The sequence below is a fragment of the Pholcus phalangioides genome, unplaced genomic scaffold, assembly GCF_987345545.1.
Source record: "Pholcus phalangioides strain wild (caught in Gottingen) unplaced genomic scaffold, Ppha-v1.0 ptg000011l_1, whole genome shotgun sequence".
Classification (NCBI taxonomy): domain Eukaryota; kingdom Metazoa; phylum Arthropoda; class Arachnida; order Araneae; family Pholcidae; genus Pholcus; species Pholcus phalangioides.
In genome coordinates, this window is record NW_028301604.1 from 35,312,515 (window position 1) to 35,333,825 (window position 21,311).

General features: G+C 35.5%; 1 protein-coding gene across 12 annotated transcripts in view; it reads left to right on the top strand.

The window, feature by feature from the left end:
- The window catches only part of LOC149080384 (protein FAM91A1), a 609,292-nt gene that overhangs the window by 124,435 nt on the left and 463,546 nt on the right, over nucleotides 1-21,311 (top strand). The gene's annotated exons all lie outside the window — the stretch shown is intronic.

Genomic DNA, 21,311 nt, shown 5'->3' on the forward strand with positions numbered 1-21,311 from the left:
AACAATATCTGTGGCCCTCAACATTTTTTTTTTCTCTCTCTCCAAATCTATGATTTTTGAATTTCCTCTAGAAATTTTTATCTTGAAATTTCCAAACTATCAGTTAAGTTTATTCTAGTAAAATGTAAAATTTCAGGCTAAATTTTATGAAATTTTACATTTTCCCTAGAAGCCATGACTAGTATCCCGATTTTGAAAGCATTTATTTTTCTCATCACACTAGACATACTCATATGCAAACTGACTTACAAAAAGCATAGTCTATTCTTTTCTTCATAGGTCTGTCTAACCATATCACTGTATTTAGTTGGTAATGTGTCTATGCCCATTTGTAATCCCACCATCAGCATGGGGACAAAAATTTGATTCTTGTCTAATCTAATAACTAGAGATAAGACAAATATTTGGCTGCTATTCTGTATTTGGACCTTTTGCCGAATATTTGGCCAAATAATGCTTATGTATCTGGCCGAATATGTGTGTAAATCTAATCTAGAGGGACAAACTAATTTTAAAAAATAATATTAATTGGAGTTTAATGCATGAATTAAAAATTTTCTGATTGTACTTTATTGTGTTGTGTGTATCCCTTTCTGTGCAACAGGTCATTTCAGGGTGAATTTCTAGGATAAGGAAACGTGAAACTGAAAATAGAATCCTACTGCAATAATATGGATGTGAGCATTAATTACACATGTTCACTAATTGAAGAATGTACCTTGACAATAAACATATTGAGCTACTGAGAGGGGCAAAGAATATCTAGAAAGGGAAAAATAAGTCAAATTTTATGATGCATTAATACTTGAGACTAAATAATGGTTGACATTTTTTTAATTAGATGTGAAATTGTAACAAGTGTTAAAAAAAATATTATTACAAGTACAGTATTAAAATATTACACGTACAGTGATACCTTGGCTAATGAATGCCTGAGCTTAGAAATTTTTGGGCTAACAATGATTTTTTTCGTGATTTTTTTGTCTCGGCTAAGGAATACGACTTCAGCTATTAAACATTTTCGATGATATGAATGCACACACTAACATAAAATAGCCGCATCATGAGCTAAATTTTCACACCAATAATCAGAATTACTGTCACTAGAGTCGGATTAACTTATGTCCATCTCAGAATCTTTTTTCAGATGTACCTACACTTCTTTTTTCTGGAATTCTTTGAACCATTTCATATAAAATGAAAGATTCAGCCAAAATAGAAAGAAACAACAAAAAAAAAAAAAAGCCAAAAAGAAAATGCATTGGGAAAAAAAGAGAGCCATTGTTTTCAGAGCATGCATTCTTTCAGTGCAAGATTGTTAGCATCAAACTGAACAGTCTAGACATTCTAAGAGCTTATCTTTTCCATCTGTATGTATCAGACACAGAAAATGATCTGATCAAATCACAAATAGATGGGGACAACTATATAAAATCTGTATTGTATCAACACCAACTTTCATAGACTGAAGCTGGTGTTGGTTGTGTGTGCATACATTTGTATAAAATAAAATTTTCAGTACCTTCATCTTCCTGTTTAAATTCTTATTTACCCAATTTTGAAGCTGCTTTTAAAAATGTACCTTTAAATCTTGTTTGGGCAGAAGCTGGAGTGAATCAAATGATTTTCCATAGAAACCTATGGGAAATAATGTTTCTGCTAACGAACGTGATTCTGGAACAAATCATCTTAATTAGCTGAAGTATCACTGTAATGCTAAAACACAATATTATTTCATTCTTAAATGTGATAGTCAAATGTAAATAAAAATTCTGTCAGTTACCAGTTTTTTAATATTTGAATAATAAATTGCATAATTAAAATTCAATACAGTGGAACCATCAATGGACACTTTTCTGATCCTGGGTCCTGTGTAATAGGGCTTTAATGAATGTAAAATCAGGCAAATTTCCACTCTAATTTGTTAATTTTTGGTCATTTGCCGAGAGTTTATCATATTCAACTAAGATTGTTTCATCCCAAGCTTGTATTGGTAAACATAATAAATTGCCAATTAATTACTTATTTAACTGACTATGGTTCAGGATGGTGAATTTGAATTGGTAAATGTTGTGGTTTTGTTTGCACATGGTTGATTATGTGTGAAGGAAGCCAACATTACAAGACCGATAATGTGTCAACCCCCGTTCCCCCCTTCGGGTGACTTCTATGTAACTAGCATATATAATTAACCAATTATTAAGATTTATCAAGATTTCCATTGTATAGTGGTCATAAATTGCATTGTGTTTGACATGACGAAAAAAAACAATTACTTAACCCAGTAAGTACAAGCACGGAGGCACTTATAAAGTATATAAATATTTAATTTAGAAATGGCAATTACAGTCATTAACATTATGTAAGATGTCTCCCATATCCATTTGAGAAAATACATTACAATACCCTCCACGGTTGATTCAAGTTATTAACTTATGCATCTGAGAGACAAGTCAACATGTAGCATCCTAATCCCTTACTTAACTGCACATTCAGGTCACAGGAAAAGTGGATAAGTGTACTCTTCCAGGTCCTCGTCTAGGATGTGGCAGTCCTCAATCGGCTCGCCCACTAGCACAATACTGTTAAGTTCAGCACAGTCCTACTTTTGGATGTACCAGTGTCGCAACACGGCACTACGACACTTGGAGTCTTCCATGTCCCTAGACATACAGTCATTCTCGGGTCATTGTCCCACGACTATCTACTCGAGTCCCCACTAGATTCTTCACTATTCTAAGACCACTTCCATCAAACCAAAACTCCCCACTTTTATCCAAGCACCAACTCCCAACTTCTATATTCTATTTTACCCTCTACCATCGAGCCTCCTGATTGTACCTCCTCTTCAGCTCCTCCTTAGAACCCTGGATTTGCTCCGTCTTGTAATTTTTTTTTTTTTCGTATTACATTTTAATTTGAGGCCTCAAGTAAGGGCAATTCCATTGGATTTTCTCGTGACCATTCCTGAGAAGATCTGTGCTATTCATCTGCCTTAATAAATTTACCTTTCCTAAATAATTAGAATGCCAATGTGCACTGGTCACTTTCATATTAATACCTAAGGCCACCCCCATGTTACTTGCAGAGCACAGGTGCTCTAATGGGCAATGCCGCTTTGTATTTAGATTTCCTCTTTTACATCCATTTATAAGCGAGCAATAAAGTACCTTCTTCTTTTCATGCATAATCTTTTATCACTCATGGCCATCCTACACGTGTCCTTTACAACTACCTAAAGCCAAGCCTCAATTAATACCTGTTACCTAGTCCCCTTTTTAACATAATCTTTCAATATGAAATAATCCTTAAACAATCAAACATGTAAACAAATGAACAGTTTAACTAATTAACTTTATATTCAAATAATTACAAATAATTACCCCTTTCACGACTAAGGGAAACATTTTTCCCCATTTTAAAATTGGTGATTGTCGTATTTAATTATAACCTTATCTTCATTTTTTATACAGAATGTCAAAATATAACGTATGCCGAACGCAATTACATAAACGGGAACGTTTAGAAAAAAAACTGTCAAATTAATAATAACCTAAAATAACAGTTACATACTAATATTTACTCTTAGCAACCTTATGGTCCTGTAAGGGTTAAGAGCGGAGCGGACCCGCTCATATAATGTTATATTTTTTTCTAATTCACACTTATTTTAATTTCATTTTTATTGCAAAATGTGTGTGGTCAGGAGCATCTTAAGAAAGGGATGCGGTAGGTTGTAAGGGGTGGCAGCATGGACTTTGGTTAGACTCCAAAATTTTTAAAATTTTCACACATTAAAAATTCACGACATCACATTTTTTTTTAGTCATACCTTGACAATGGAGATGCTGAGAAAACTTCAGGGAATAGACAGGGCCTGGGACCGTGATACCAGAAACAAGAATGTAATCTACCAGAGGTAGAAGAATTTCTACCCATGCTGCACTTATTTTTTTTCGGTTCATGCCTATCCCCTCCCCATGCCAACCCCCCCCCCCCCCCCCCCGCACACCCCGAGTTAGAGCCTCTGGGTTGGAATATTTTGTTTGCCCCAAGCCCAAATATTTCAACTGGACCCCCTTCTGCAGTTAATTTATAGTGTGGAAAAATAAAAATAAAAATAATCCCCGGCTATAGAGCCATTACCTCCTAGATTCAATTACCTTCATTAGAACATCTAGGAGGTAGTGCTAGAGCTGTATCAGCTTCACCTTTGTGGGGGGGAAGCATGCCCCTCCCTCACAACTTATCCCAACAATTCCTAACAAAAAACATTTTTTCGCACTTTCATCTCACATTTGACATCTATCCAGAGATGACAGAATTAATTTTCTTTGATTTTTTTCAAGTAAATGAAACTTTTTAACCTATTCATCTCGGATTTAGCACCTTTCTTGAGCGGCACTCTGTGTGGCTGCAATGGGTCACATGACCCAAGAGCCTGCCCTGAACTCTATCACAAGGGGCAAGTACACACAGTTTGGTTCAGTCACCTAGTATTTTTTTCCAGAATGTTCAAATTAAAACAAAGGAAAAATTTGGCATATCACTTGTCCGGTCCCTGAAGCACCAGAAATAAATTTCTTTTCTTTGTTTACCTTTGAAATAAATTCCTTAACAAAAATCAACCTCATTATACATCACTTTTAAAGGATGAATATAAATGATGATGGCTCACCAATAAATGCTGTTTGGAGGAATAAGCTATCTGGTGTTATTAAGGACGATAAAATAAATTTGGATAAAAAAAATAGAAAATCCTACTTAAAAAGCAGGACATATGGTCACTGCAATTCTCACACAAAACAATGACATGCGACTATCTTCTGAAAAAAAAGCCAGGTTTATCTTGTAGTCCCTCAGACTGGAGCCTTGTCAGTCTCCTGCCAGGGTCGTCTATAGGGACAGCATGTGAGACTTTGCACCCAGGCAGCAGGTAAGCTCAAGCTGCCCCTGTGTGTAGTGCATGTATCATGTACAAAGTAAAAATAATTAATTAGTTTAATGAAGAGACGAAGGGTTGTTAATTTTTTTATATGTATCAGCAAACTTATATTTAACAACTTCATTTTGGAATTACGCATAATCTGCTGTAAAAGTGATAAACTTGATTAAATTTCACAACATTTACTTTATCGAGATGATTGGTGATTATGCATAATCATCTGTGCATCATTTTTACACAGTAACATATGCATTTTAACATTAAAATGTATAGGAGCCAATTGCGGCCAAAGTCAAAAGTTGTATAAACCTCCCCATAAGCGGACACTCTCTGTTAGCAGACAAAATTTTTGGTCCCATTTATGTCCGTTACCGAGAGGTTCTACTTTATCAATCAGTTAAAACTACCAATAATTTTATTTTCAATAAAAAACAGTAATTTTTTCCATTTTTCAAAAAAAAATTTTCATTCCAAAAACATTCCAAATTTTTTCAAAAAATATTTGTAATTTTTTACTTTAAAAATAAAGTAAACTTTATTTTTAAAAATGACACATAATTACACATCAATAAGTGTACGAATCCCCATGCGATCACATTGACCATGTTGGTGATTTCAAGAAATTATTCAGCTTCAACATGTCAATATGCAAATATAAATAAATAAATAAAATAAATATACAAACACGAAACATGTATAATACACAAATGTAGTTTGATTGAGCATTAAGGTTAGTGAATCAATAAGAAAAAACAAAAATTGTTAAATTTCATAACACATGTTGATGGCAGATTGTGATGTAAATTAATAGTTTCAGGCATCAAAGTGTTTATTTTAAATGAGAAATCAAAAACTATACATATGTATATTACGGTGGCCCTTATTATAATGGTGAAAAATTTACTTAACATTTTTTAAGTGCCCACCCGTTAATTTTTTTCCTTTTACCATAATGTGAAAGTATACCAAATATATCTTCAATATATAAAGATTAACCTCTGTCTCATCAAGCTTGATTGAATGAAGATGTAGGAGAAAAAATTTGCTAAAAATTAAGCATTTGAAAATGTTTATTTATTACTCATATTAAGAAATTGTACGGCTTTTTGTTATAAAATTATGAAATGACATCTTTAAAAGGGCATATCAAACAACAAATTCACTTTTTGATAATATATTTAAATAAATTTTGTTTAAGAGTAGCCTTCTTGCAGTCCAGGTACTGCTTTCTGTGGTCTTCAACACACTGGAGAAGAAATTGCTTCTGCTCTTCATCCACAGTTAAGAGCCCATTAAAATCTTGCATCAATTTCACCCCTCTTTCGGCTGTGTCATTAACAACACTGACATGGACCGGAATGTTTCTTGTGACTTTAAATAAGAATTGTCCCTATCCCAAAGATCTGGATTGAGATTCAGAAAGCTAATGTCGACATCCAATTTCTTTAACAAATTTAAACTTTTCTGAGAAATGAAATCTTCTATTGTTTTTTCTGAAAATAACAACAACATTGAACTAATTATTAGATGGCATATCTAAATTCTCAGACTTAATTTGTAAATATTCATTAGAAAACCTTGTTAAAAATTTGATAAATGATAAAAATTGACTATCATTATAAAATCAAAGGAGAATGTCTAATAAAAGTACAGTATTCTTAATAAATAAAAAATAAAATTAAAATCTTACCTATAAGAGAAGGGGAACTTCATTATAGGATGAATAATATATTTTCTTTCAGTATTAAGATTTTCCCATTTCAAATTCTCTGATGCACTTTCTGGAAGCAATAGTAACATTTTTATCAAAAATTGCTAAAATGCTTGACTCTTCATTTAAATACCACAAGTGATTGCAAAATTTTTTCAAAGCAACTGAAGAAATGGCCGTATTTATTTTTTCGTATTTCTTCAAATCTTTCAAAAACATCAAATCATTAAATGGAGCGCCGACTGCTGATGAACTCTCCCACCATGCTTTGACATACACCGTTACAGCAAACAAACAAATGTTCTTCATACCGTTCACTTCAGACACTTTTAAAGCCAATTTCTGTCTAAATAAAAACATTTTAAAGGAGTAAATTGCCTTTGCTATCCCTCGAGCATGATGTAAAGCCCCTGGTGGCCTTATTTTGATAGTCGAGTCTGAGTTCCTGCCAATAAAAACTATAAATAATTCAATGAGCTTCGATAATCATACTTCAGTTTTCCATTTTTCAGTGCATTAAAAAGATAATTCACATTACTCAGTATTTCGCTATCACTACATATTTCGTTCAAGCATTTATACCTGCTCATATAATTTTCTTTTTACAAATTATTCTATTTTTCTCTGATTTTGTTTGAAGAAAACAACATCTGGACTACTAGTCACTTGAGATAACTCATGTTCGAAAACACTTCGTGCACTAATTCATACATGTGGTGCATGGAAAATATGTCATCTCTCGATCTGCATAGTGCTCTAGAAATGTAATCTCTCCATTGATATGACCAGTGTTGGAACTGGTTGTGTCAGAACAGAGAATTTGAACCTTATCTTCCAATCCCCAATCTTTTCTCTAATTTTGGCACCGCGAACTTTTGTTGCAAAATGTTTTGTATGCTCCAGGTATGTGCAGAAATTTAATCAGCGGGAGACTAATAGATATTGCGGGTTACAGAGCTCGCCTAGGTGATCAAAAAATTGATGTTTTCAAAGCAAATGGAAAATTATTTTTCAGTGCCCCTTTATCTGGAAAACTTTGTTGTTATTACAGAGGTAATTAACATGAATACTAAACAAGAAGCTCATTTGCTTGATAGAAACGACATGATGTTATGGCATACCAGATTCGGACATTTAGATGCTAAATGCTAAAGCATTAAGTCAATTTTCAAAAAGTGGCTTAGTATATGGGCTTGATAAACTACGCGGGAGAAGTGAAAATTGGGGACCGGCGCCCGTATTATCAAAAGGAGGAGGAGCGTATTTGTATACTATAATTGACGATTTTTCTCGGTATGCAGTTGTATATATATTGAAACAGAAAAATGAAGTTTTTAACTGTTTCAAATCCTATCACGCTAAAATTGAACGGCAAACGGGGAAAAAAATCAAACGGATTAGATCCGATAATGGGTTAGAGTTTTGTGTTAAATATTTCGAGACATATTTGAGAGAGAATGGAATAAAAAGCAAAAGAACGAATATCTACTCTCCAGAAATGAACGTTATCGCGAGACGATATAATCGAACCCTCATGGAAGGAGTCAGGTCCTTGTTGCTTCAAGGAAAATTATCAAAAGACATGTGGGCTGAACTAGTAAATACACAGAACTATTTACGAAATAGATTCCCGCATAAAACTTTGAAAGGGAAAGCACCCTTGAACGTTTTTAAAGTGACAGAAAATTTTCCGTCAGACATTTGAAAGTCATAGGAAGTTTGGCTTACGTCTTCATTCCTAAAAGATATCAAGACAAACTAGATAGCAAAGCGGAAAAGGGAGTGTTGATTGGCTATGCAATAAAAACAAAAGGATATAGAGTTTGGAATTTGAAAACCGACAAGGTTATTGAGACGAAGCTTATAAAATTCAAAGAGAGTCTCAAAAATGTCGTGAAAATCCTTTGATTAACTTTTATAATAATTCAGATGTAGAAATGGGAAATTCTGAAGAGGGCATAGAAAATCAGAAAATGCAATATGACGAAAACGTGAAAAGGGTTGTAAAAACAAGAAAAAAGGGTGACACAGCGGACAGAAAAGATGTCTATTACTATCCTGAAGAAAATATCTGACTCAGAAGTAAAAACGATGTACAAAAATATTGTGAACGAAAAGGGATCAGCATAAACTTAGACGATTGTGATTTCAAAGGGGATACAAAGCAAGAAAATGACGTTTATGATGACGCATCGAATGAATCGGATATGAACATCGAAGCTCACTGTGTCAACATAAAAATCCCTAATTCCTACTTTGAAGCAAGAAATTCATCACAGAAGGACGAGTGGCAAAACGCGACAAAAGATGAGATCGAAACACTAAAATCGCGGGATGTATACGATCTAGTCCCAAAACCTGCCGATTGAAAAATTTTGGGAAACAAATGGGTGTACACAATCAAAAAGTACAAATTCGGTAACATAAAACGTTATAAAGCACGACTAGTGGCACAAGGTTTTCGACAAGTCAAAGGCGTCGATTATTTCAATGTTTATTCACCGGTAGTGAATTTCACATTAGTTAGATTATTCATGATCATTTCAATTATTTTCAAGGGTTGGATTCATCGACATTTAGACATAAAAAATGCATATTTGTACGGTAAACTCGACAATGTTGTGTATATGAATCAACCACAGGGTTTTGAAATTTCAGGTTTTGAGGATCATGTTTTGAGACTGAAAGGGGCATTATACGGTCTACATCAGGCCGGAAGACAATGGTATTTTCAATTGGACAAAACATTTTTAGAACTTGGTTTTGAACAATTGTTAAATGGAAATTGTATATATGTATATAATTGGAATGTTATTGGAATGTTATACAGGTATTATATTAGTTTATGTTGATGACATGGCGGTATTTGCCAGAAATGAAGAAAATATGAATATTGTAATAAGTTTGTTAGAATCAAAGTTTGAAATGAAAAATTTGGGTTCAATTTCATGTTTTTTAGGAGTACAATTCGAAAATGTGGGAAATAAGTTAATTATGCATCAAAAAGGTTATATTGAGAGAATGCAACAAATTTACAATAATATTCCCAAATGTAAATCTAATATTCCATTAAGTACAGGTATTACAATTCAGGGGTGTCAAGAAAGTGATTCCGTAATCACTGATGTTCCATATCGGAATTTAATCGGGAGCTTATTTTTTTTAGCAAACAGGACGAGACCCGATATAATGTATCCAGTTACTCTATTATCACAATATTGTGAAAAACCATCTGTTATTCATTGGAAATTATTATGTCAAGTTAATTACGTTGTTAATACAGCTCATTATTGTATCAATTTAGATCATAGTAAGAATATGGACTTGATTGCATATTCAGATGCAAGTTTGGCGTCTGATAGAGATGATCGTCGTTCTATGAACGGATATGTTATTTTACTAGGGGGTGTTCCGATTTCGTGGAAATCGTCGAAACAAAAATCTGTAGCGATTTCAACTATGGAAGCAGAGTTTGTAGCATTATCGGAGACAGTCAAAGAAGTTATGTGGTTGTACCGAATTTTGAAAAATTGTGAAAAATTGAAGTTACCGTTGCATATTCCTACTATTTATTGTGACAATGAGAGTGCGATACATTTTTCAAAGAACTGTGTTGAAAATCGGTGAAGCAAACACATTGATATTAGATTTTTCTTTGTAAAAAATTTGTTAGAGAAAAATGAATTTGTATTGTCACATGTATATGGAGAGAAAAATGTCGCCGATATGTTAACGAAACCTACGGGTAATGAAAAATTATGTTTTTATTGCAAATATTTATTTTCAATGTAAAAAAAAAAAAAAAGGGAAAAGGAGTGTTTTGTTGGATTGTTTTCCTTTTTTTTCCCCTCTCCATGCACGTGCGGGAACAGGTTGTTCCGACGCTATATGCAAATCGGCGGTGGCGTGCTCTCACCCTCGGGAGCACGGATATATAGACTGGTTTTTTCTCTATATGTGAGATGTCTGTTTTTTTTTTGGCATGTATGTATGTCGGTATTCGATATGTCTCTCCCTTTTGATTGCCAGCCGTATTTTCTGATGAACGTAAATTATTTTTTTTTTTGCAACTTTTATAGAATAGAGTTCAAAATTAACTTCCGATCATTGTTTTTCTTTCTTCAGCTCAGTCGGCACGCTCTGCCCCCATACTGGAAATTACTGTACCTTCGCTGCTATCTGCCAGCATTCAAAGATAGCGTGGCATAAATTTGCCTTGTTCCTACAATATTTAAATCGTAAAGGATTGGAATGCCTGTTCAAATTGTAAAACTTTCCAGAGGTCGTGGAAAAAAAACAAATCTGTAAAAACTCTACCTTGAATATATACAGTTGTCATTTAGCTGCTATGTGGTAGTCACCATTTCGCATCGCGAAAATCACGGGTATGTACACAGAATCGGCTTTTGAGGGATACAAGGATCTAATTCTTCACAATAAGTTTGGGTCACTAACGCTCGGAAACAATTTTAAATGAACAGATAGTATAAAAGAAATTATTTTATTCCAATATTTTAATTCTCTACAAAAATATATTTAATCTTGGGGGGAGGGAGGGAAGAGGACCCTTACAACCCCCCCCCCCCCACATTTTGATTTTGGTGAAAATCCAGGTTTGGTACCCGCTTTTGCACAATGGTAATCAGCTGAAAATGTGATTTTCTAAGATTTTAAAATTTTGAGTTGGTTATTCTTTGAAAAACTTCTGGTTGCCATGGCGATCACACAGACCAACAAGACAAATATGTATACATTTAACATCAAATGCACTGACAAATTACCAATTTGGATGATAGATGCAGGACCACAACTGGGAGGGTGGAGGGACAGGCGGGTGTAGTGTGCCAGGCTCTGGACTAGGGGGGGGGGCACCAAATTCATCCTTTATAACTACTGCTTCTACATTACATGGGTGTGCCAAAATGTGAGCTTGTCCCATTTGAGAAAGTATCTAGTTGTGCAGCGCTAGATAGATGGCACCATCTACTGAACACAAAACATGCCAAATTCTGGGCACACCATAAGCACACTTAAGTTTCTCCAAATCTGACATAGCTCCCATATTTTGGTGTGACAATATGTTGCAGTTAAATGGCGACAGATTAAAGTGGTGGACCATCAGGAAGGGAAAATAAAATCATTTTACCAGGAAAAAAGTATGAATAGCGAATCAGAAGATAAGTGTCTGAGAGAAGAGAGAGAATTTAATTTGCTTTAAATTTTTGATCAGAAGATATATTGAAAGTGCTAAGATTTTTTTAACAAAATGTAAAATCAATCAGAAGGGAATCTATAGATTTATTTATTTGTAAGTATATAAATGAGTGCCTCCAACTGTTAATTAAAGTGGATCCTGCTTATAACGTTTTTCAAAAAACTGTCATAAAAAACGTAAATAGGAAATCTCATTAAGATTTCCCATTTATTGTTAGGACCACGAAAATAAGTTGGAAAAAAGTTCTAAATGAGAGAAATGTTATATGCGGGATCAACTGTATATGTTTTAATTTATTACATGTGCAGAATTCCATACGTTAAATTCTTAGTGCTAATGAGCTTCTTTGCAAGCTTTTCCTGCTAGTAGACAATGAAAGTAAATGAACCTTTGGATAGAACACTTGTTTTTAGAAATGAATTATGCTTGATTCACCAATACCTTCTTCTCCTACCCAGAACATTCTCAACGAAGAAATATAAGCAGGTGATCAAAGACCTGGAGCATGCTGGAAGAAAATTCATAGAGATACCAGTGAATTATGGGGGGGGGGGGCATAATTTTTATCAAGATAAATTTTTTTTGACAGGGACTCACTTTCACTAAAAAAGGACCCAGGTTTTTCAAATAACCTAGGTCCCGAGACCCAGGTAAATTAGAGTACAGCAGAATCTCTGTTGACCTTTTATTATTTTTTAAAATATCGTTAACAAATCTCCATTGTTCCCTACTATTTGCACATTCTTTAAGATGTTTAGAGTAAAATTCGTTTTTTGTTATTTTGATCTTGTTGTAATACATCAACTGTTGTTTTGTGCGTGATCTGGTAAAACCTATCTCCGGGGAATGGAATAAATTTTTTATGAAGTTTTTGCTTACAATTAATCATGTTAAAAATTTTATTGTTAGTCCATCCATTTTTATTTTTCCTTGCTCTTGGTTTTACTGAAATACTGAAATTATTTTTGATAGCAATCAGTTTATTATTAGTCTAGGAATCTTGAGTTCGCATCTGTTCCTCAAATTTCAAAGGTTAAAAAAAAGTTCTAATTCATGATTTTTTCTATAACCTTTAGGGTTATTTCAGTGTAGTGTGACAACACAATTTTGCAAAGAATTGGGAAATGATCAGTTAGTCTATAAATTACACAGGCTGAATGCACCATTTACACATTAAATTCAGTATTTCTTAAAACATATGATCAACACAAGTACTGTAAAACCTCTAATGGCCACCTCAGAAAAACAACAATCTCCAAACAACAGCCACATTTTGTTGAAACCGAACATTACAAGAAACCTTGGAACAACAATTTCCGAGTAACATCCTCTTTAAACATGGAGTTGGGGGAAAAAATATGCATATTGTAATGTTACCATTTAGGCCCCGCCGGAAATGGTCCTTTTCTAGTCATTTTTATATTTTTACTACCTGTAACATTGATTTTGGGATCGATCGGCGAGATCATGTGCCGCCGATCGGCCACCATGTTACAATCTTTTGCACTGCCAGATGCCGAATGTCATGCAATATTTTTAGTTCATGTGAATATGTAAATTTCTCAAATGTTACGTTGATTCTACCGCCGCCGAGTCTCGATACGGATTGGTTTCGGTATGGTGGGATGGGGAAATTTTCCCTTATATGCCGGTAGTGTGCAACGAACAGACACGTTGGTCATTACATTTCATTTCAGAGGGATGTGTTAATCTTTTTTTAAAAGAATGTATATCAGTGCCTATGTCTTCTGCTATCGGATTGGACTCGGAAATGCCCTGGAAAGGTCTAGTTCATAGTTTCCCAAACTTTTTGTTACATCTTCCCCCTTCAACATTTTTTGTTCTCATAGCCCCTCACTCAAGCCAACCCATAGGATCCTATACTAAACCCATATCTTCTACCGCCCCTTGGGCGATATTGCCCACTTTCGGGAACACTGGTCTAGTTGAAGGTCCAGTGTTAATGAAGAACTATTTACGGTTGCTGCTAAATCATCTTGGTCCATATCAGTTTTTCCCGCTTGTTGTGGTCTACCTGAGCACTGCAGTGTTAGCAATAATTCGATCTTTTCTGACCCTAGTGTCAAGGGGTCAAATTTGTTGAATTATTAGGCTAGATTAGGACTTACAGGACATCCTGTATAACATTGAAATTGAATACAGCATTGTTTCTTGACTTTTTAGTGCCCATGACCCCTTTTGGATCATATTTTCTTCAGTTGCCTTGTCATGCCTTTCTCCTTGTTTGCTTCATCAGTTCTGAATAAGAAAAGACCCCAAATGTTTTTTATTGTTCTGCAACTGAAAATGTTCTTCGGCAAAAATTCCATAATCTTGTTTTTTTATACAGAAGAGTTCTTTTCTCAAAGCTTTTACCGAGATTATTCTGCAACAGCAGTGATTGTTCAGCAATCTATGTCACAGTTTCCAGCATGTTCTGCTTTGGGGGAAGAGACTTAGTTGCATGTGGGAAAAGGGAAATATAGGTGCCTCAATTCACGATATCGCGAAATACTCCTATGCAGCTTATCTCCATCACTTTGCAGCAACAAGAGAGAAATATGAATGCTCTTGGAAAAAAACTAACTATTAGTGATGACACAAAAGTGGAACGATTTGCAAAGATAGTCTGATGGATAAAAGATGCTACTTCCACCTGATAAATAGGTGCAAAGCGACAATGACATTCTGACTTTGAACAGGCCTCTCAGGAGATCTGCATGAATCCGTGCACAAATAAATCATACCAAAGATTGAATAATAGATAATCATAAGCAATGTCGCAACATTTGATGGATGATATAAAAGATGGAATTTTGAATGCGATGCAGGGGTGCAACTGGAAAAAAATACATAAATATAAAAGTTATGGTATATGAGCAATCAACTGAGAGAATTATTATTACTGTATTATCTGCCGATAATGGTGTTGCAATCTAATATGCAAATCGGATGGTAACAGCATCGAGACATCTTAATCCACTATGTATATATAGGGAAGATCACCCTCTGTCACACACAAACTTCAGTTCTGCCTTTGTTCTGTTCAATACCACGGTGCTGAGCGCTCATGAAGCAATGTCACTTCCCCACTTCATCCCTTCTGTACACAGCCCAATCTGTTTGGGTTAGACAGTGGCATTTTCAAGTGGGGCGATCATTCAAATAGTAATTGTTATGCCTGGAGGTCAATGTCAGGTTTTGTGTGGTGTACACACAATTTCCGACAAATACAAACATCAAAGCAAATCAGTAATGCACAGATGGAAATGGGAAGAATATAGCTATTAAAAAGCATTTGGCAATGAAACGATGTAACAGAACATTTCATATTGGGATTACAAACAATGAAATAAATGAAAAGGCGAGCTTTCAGAGCCAGAGTTTATAATGGTATCCATACTTTTCGGGCTGTTATGCCATGTTTGAGGATTTTTAATAAGCAGACATTTCTCCACTACTGCGGTGGACATCTGTGCAGATGATGGCAAGCAATGAGACAAAATGACCTCCTTGGGAAGACTATGATTTACTGACGCTTCAGCTGAAGATTTTGTAATGACATGGTGGCTTCTGATTGAGTGAGTGGAAATCAGAGTCAAATTTCAAAGAGGGATCAAAATTGGGAAGCATTAGTTTCTTAACCATCTTGATCTAGGTGTTTTGTATTGCTGGGTGACATGTTTTATTCAAATGAATACTTGCGAACTACTACGGAATGTCCATAGTTTCTACAAATTTCTACCATAACATTCTGAAAAACAACTATGGACGTCTGGTTTTTTCCCCAAACATATTTGTTTTTGATTGAAGATTTCTCTGAATTCTGTTATCTCATCGAGTACAAAATGATGTCACAAAGGCTGCATTGCAAAAGAAAAAAAAATTGAAATAAAGCTGAATTTTTGAAATAAAGTGAAGCAACCTTGTTGAGAAGTGGCTGCCCACACATCCGCAAGTTGAATCACCAGGTTGACCCTTACACTCAAAAACGTTTTAATTGCTGAATTGAAAGAAAAAAAATAGGCAGAAGTTTAATCATTTATTAAGTTTCTTCATAACATTTTTCATGGATAAGTTTCTACAGAGAAAGTGGGATACAAATACAAATACAACGCCACAACAGGCAAATTGCCCAATGAGGTGGTTGACTTAAGAACATCATGGATCCCCGAGCCATTTTTTGGAGGCCCTACCTACTACACCACACATGCACTCCGCCCGCCCCCCCCCGGCATCCCCAACGAATCGGTACATGCGGGAATGTGCGTGTACATGTAGTGAAACCTGACGTGAAGTTTTTTGTTTTTCTGTAATGCTTGTTATGTGTAGTGCTGCCATCTGTTCCCCTAACTATGAGTGAAGTGTTATGATTGAATGATTCATCGTTGTAGGACTGTTGCTCTCTGTGGCGAGACTTTTTAACGGGGAGATCGGCTCGCATTTGCGCCTTGAAGTTGGGAACCACAGAAAACCAACTTCAGCCGACCACCACTGTGGGGTTCGAACCCGGATCCTCGCATCGTGAGTCCGTCACTATAACCACTCGACCACCACAGAGGCAAGGGATAGGGATATCAATGACAACGGAGCAATGATACTGTCATGTTCCAAATAATAGAAGAACTTTCATTGATTTCATGAGGAATATTCACAGCAAATGGGCCCAAAATTAAACAAAAAGCTACTTTAAATGTTCACCAGAGCTGGGTAAAATGCCTGATATGACCAATTTGAAGAATGAAGAAAATAATAATATTGATTTGAATTTTTAAAATAGTGATGAAGGGAAAAAATTGAGCCCCCATTCTTCCCATCGGTGAACATTGTCACTATGGAGAAGCTTGATCCCTAGGTTGGCATGTATGCAAATGCAAAGATCAAGATGGTTAAGAATCTAATGCTTTCAAACTCTAATCCCTCATTCAAATTTGAAGACACTGATCCCCACCCACTCAATCAGAAGCTGCCACTTTGCACCAACAACTAACAACAACAAGGTTGATTCTTCTGCATCTTTACCAGACTTTTCATAGGTCCAGCTATAGTGAATTTGTAATGTGAGAAAACAAAAAATGATAAAAAGCATCTCGGGCCCCATAAGGACTGTAGCTCTGTCAGCCTCAACCATGATCCTCTCCACTTCCCAGAATGTGCCCCCCCCCCCACAAAGACGAGTCCTGCATCGCTGGCTTCAACATGGGGGAAGCTGATAGCATGAGGTGAATTTTATTGCTGTATTCCTCTACCTATCTGTCACAGCACTTATATTAAAAAACATGATTTTGGTTTGGTGCTTACACTGATGTGGCACTTAAATGAATGTAAAAAAGTCCCACATAATCTTCAAGAAATCAACCATGATCACTAACGTGTAAAATTCAAATAATCAAGTAACTAATGTTATTACAAGGGCTAGAATTGTTATGCTGTAAAAACTTCTAGAAAATGCTCTATAAGAAATGCATTTATTCTCTTAAAAAACTAAATGTGCCCTATAAAACAAAAAATATGTCCAAAAAATTTTTTCATTCCTACCTCAAATAACATTAGTTTTAGCAAAATAATATGATAATTAGAAGTGTTGATGCAGTCTAAACTATTTTAAACCATTACTTTATTTTTATGAACAAAAGTTCTTATTTTTACTAACTAATCTCATCGAGCCAAAATGTCCCTTTTCAGTAAATTTTTCCCCACAAATTCACAATTAATATGCTGCCATCTGTAGGCAAAACTACCTATTCAAATACTGATGCTTTAGGAAAGCATCACACAAAATTAAACTAAATAAATAATTCTTTTTATTTGATAAAAACTTTCAAAATTTCACACGTGCTAAAAAATTCCTCCCAGTTATCAATTTTAGCTAATTTTTTCCTGGTGTTACCAACACAGATTCAGATGATAATCTATTTACAGCCACACACACTAGAACTGGTGAAGGACTAGTATTTTTATGCTCCAAAAATTCAATGTCTGTCATTCCTGAAATTCTGGTTTTTCAACAAATTAGCCTTTTTTACTAATAAGCAATGGCGTTCCATTTTTAGTGCATAAAAATCCTAGCCCTTTCGTCAGAGGCGGGACCAGAAAAAACCAGTATAAATCTGGATTGGAATAGCGAGGAAAAAATTTACTTTTATCAAAAATTATAAAATATGCTTTAAAATTTTGGAAATATGCTGTATCATGAAAAAATAGAAAAAAAATTTGCGAAGACAAAAATCCAAACCCTAGTTATTAAGAATCAGTTCTGAGTATTTAGCAAACACTTTTCAACAAATATTTTTTGTACAATGTAAGAGAGAGAAAGAGGGAGTGAGAGTGTGTGTGACTGACTGACTGACTGCTGTGAAACCTATGAAAGATGGACACTGTATGAGAGGGAAACCAGTCTTAAATGGAATCAAAATATAGTCTGCTCAATGATTAGTGCTTTTATTTTATTATTATAAAATGGAAATGTCTAAAACTGAATATTTTTTCAGTCTATTGACATTCTGTTTCATACAGTTTTTACTGTACTTATGTGATAAATTTTATCCTAATGTGTGATGTGATGCTTATTCCAGGAAATAAGGTGTTGAGTTTTTATTTTACACTAAGTACAGTAACTACATTCGGATTGGGGGAGGCATGAAATATCCTGGTTCGGGATTCAGTGAGAGAAGATTACCTAGGATAGAAGCATCAGTGGTGGCTTGAGACAAAATTCTCAGCTGTGTGAGACATAGTTTCAGTGCTTTTCTGACATATAAGCTATAAAATTACCTCAAGAACTTGCAGCTGCGTTTTCAGCTAGATAAAATGCATAAATTTTGTTTTTTCTGCAAATTATTCAGTTTGAAATTTTACAGACAAAACATTTTCCCCCCTTTAATCATGATTTTGCACCCGAGCGACTCCTACCTAGGATGGAGAACCCAGGGCTCCCACTCGTCCTACTTTTCCTACTTTTTGGTAAAATGTCCTACTTTTGTCCTACTTTCTCGGTTTTGTCCTACTTTCTAGTTTTTGTCTTACTTTTCCTACTTTACCAAAACCTATCGACAAAATTTGTGTAATTGATTTTAATTGAGCAGGAAACTATTTATACACTATCTACCAATAAGTATTTGGACACCTGTGATAGAAAAGAAAAACTAACTTTATTCAAAATCAATAGTTGGTAGAGCCTCCACGAGAGGCAATTACAGCGTGAACCCTCCGGGGCATACTTTCCACAAGTCCTTGTGTGACGGCTAGTGGTATTTTCTTCCAGTCGGCTTGGAGAAGACATGTCAGTTCCTTCACCGATTTTGGACGGGTAGGGCACCCCTTAATTCGGCGATCCAACTCGTCCCAGAGGTTCTCGATAGGGTTCAGGTCTGGGCTCTGGGTAGGCCCGTCCATTCGATGAACCCCATTGGCACCATACCAAGCCTTGGTTAACCTCGCAGTATGACAGCTGGCATTGTCGTCTTGGAAGTAACAGGGGTCCACCCCGTAAAACTGCCACAACGTAGGAAGCACATTGTCATCCAAAATAGTGCAGTAGGCATCGGCGTTGAGCTTACCATGAATGGGGACCAAGAGTCCCAGTCCATACCAGGAGAAACACCCCAGACCATAATTCCACCTCCGCCGAACTTGACTGTTGACACAATGCATTCTGGCAGGAGACGTTCTCCAGGTAGACGCCAGACCCAGACCCTGCCATCCGAACGGTAGAGGGTGAACCTTGATTTGTCGCTCCAAAGAACCCGTTTCCACTGATCTACGGTCCAATTTTGATGTGCTTTGCACCACATTAACCGAGCAACGCGGTTGGACTTTGTGATGAAAGGCTTATGGGCAGCAGCACGACCATGAAAACCAATCAGATGTGCTTCCTTACGGATGGTATTCATTGAAACAATACTCCCGGATGCCTGTTGAAACTCCTCGCGGATGAGGGCCATCGGTTGGGTGCGATTCTTCCAAATTTCTCTGGACCGCACCCGTCGGTCTCTATCTCCCAGTTTCGTTGGTCTGCCGACTCGGGGCAAATTCCGACAATCACAGCTCACCTTCCACTTCTTAATCACATAGGCCACTGTCGATTTTGGGTACTTCAGCTCGCTAGATATGTCCCTTAAGGATCTGTCATTTTTGTGATACCCGATAATTATACCTTTCTCGAAATCAGAGAGCTCCGAACTACGCGACATCTTGCATGCGACTAATGCCGATGTTGTTTCCTACACGATATATACAGGCAGAGGGCGTGACGTATCTCAGGACCGCAGATATTGTCATTTGCATAGGTGTCCAAATACTTATTGGTAGATAGTGTATATTGCCAAATATTACAAATGTAATTACGAATGCAATTAATGATTCTGCCAAAACAGAAATTGTATCATTTTTAAGGCAATTTGGAGGAGGGTGGGGGGGGGATGTATGTGGACCATTTGATTGATTAATTTTTCATTTGCTTAGTTTGAGAGTTCAACAAGTATAGTAGTCATTAAAAACTTCTGTCTGGATGGAAAAATGATTTTGTATTTATTAGTTCATGGTCTTGGACAGTAACATTCATCATTCAAAATTATGGTGTACATTTTCTGTATAGGTGAAACAACAGTTTGCATTTCAAAGCAGTTGCATACATAGGCCTATTCTAGGTTTGGTGATTCTGATGCTACCCAATAGCATTCAGTTGTGTCTTCTGTATTTTTAAGGCATGGAGAGGCATAAACGATATTTACAATGCTCAGCAAAGAGCTAGAAATGGAAGTGCTTCATTTGTCAAAAATGATTACACTGGCATTGAACAGTAAAATGTGAACAAAACAGTAAAATTTAAAAATGATGAACAACACAGTAAAACTATCTGTTTCATCTTGCCTTATTTACGTTGGATCTTGTAATTTACACATTTTGCATTGTGCTTTCGAAAGTGGTCTCGAAGGTGCCTCATTCTTAAAAAACTTACGTCTTCGAAATTTGCTGTGCCTTGTTGAAGAGAGTTGACAAGCTCTTCACTTTGGAAGACTCCAAGAAAGAATGTAATATATTCAATTCAATTCAATTCATTTTAAAATTTGTGTGAATACATGTTATATTATATTATTGGCAACCAAGGAGACAGATGTCCCATACCGGTTGTTACAATGAATAGGTTTAAAAAATATATTACAGTGATATTATTAAAAAAGGTAGTAGTTACATATAAAAATAGTATAATTAACAAAAAATGAATATGTTAAAAATTGCAATATAAACAATAAAGAATATTCTCATGGAACGGCGGAGGTGCTATAAAAATTACATATGAATAATATCAACATGAGTTCTTAATATAGACTTAATATTTACCCAAAATACACAAAAGAAAAAAAAAATGAATATCATGTTAACGATATACATAATAAATATGGAGCCAACACATGAATTTGTACAGGATTATGGGAGGT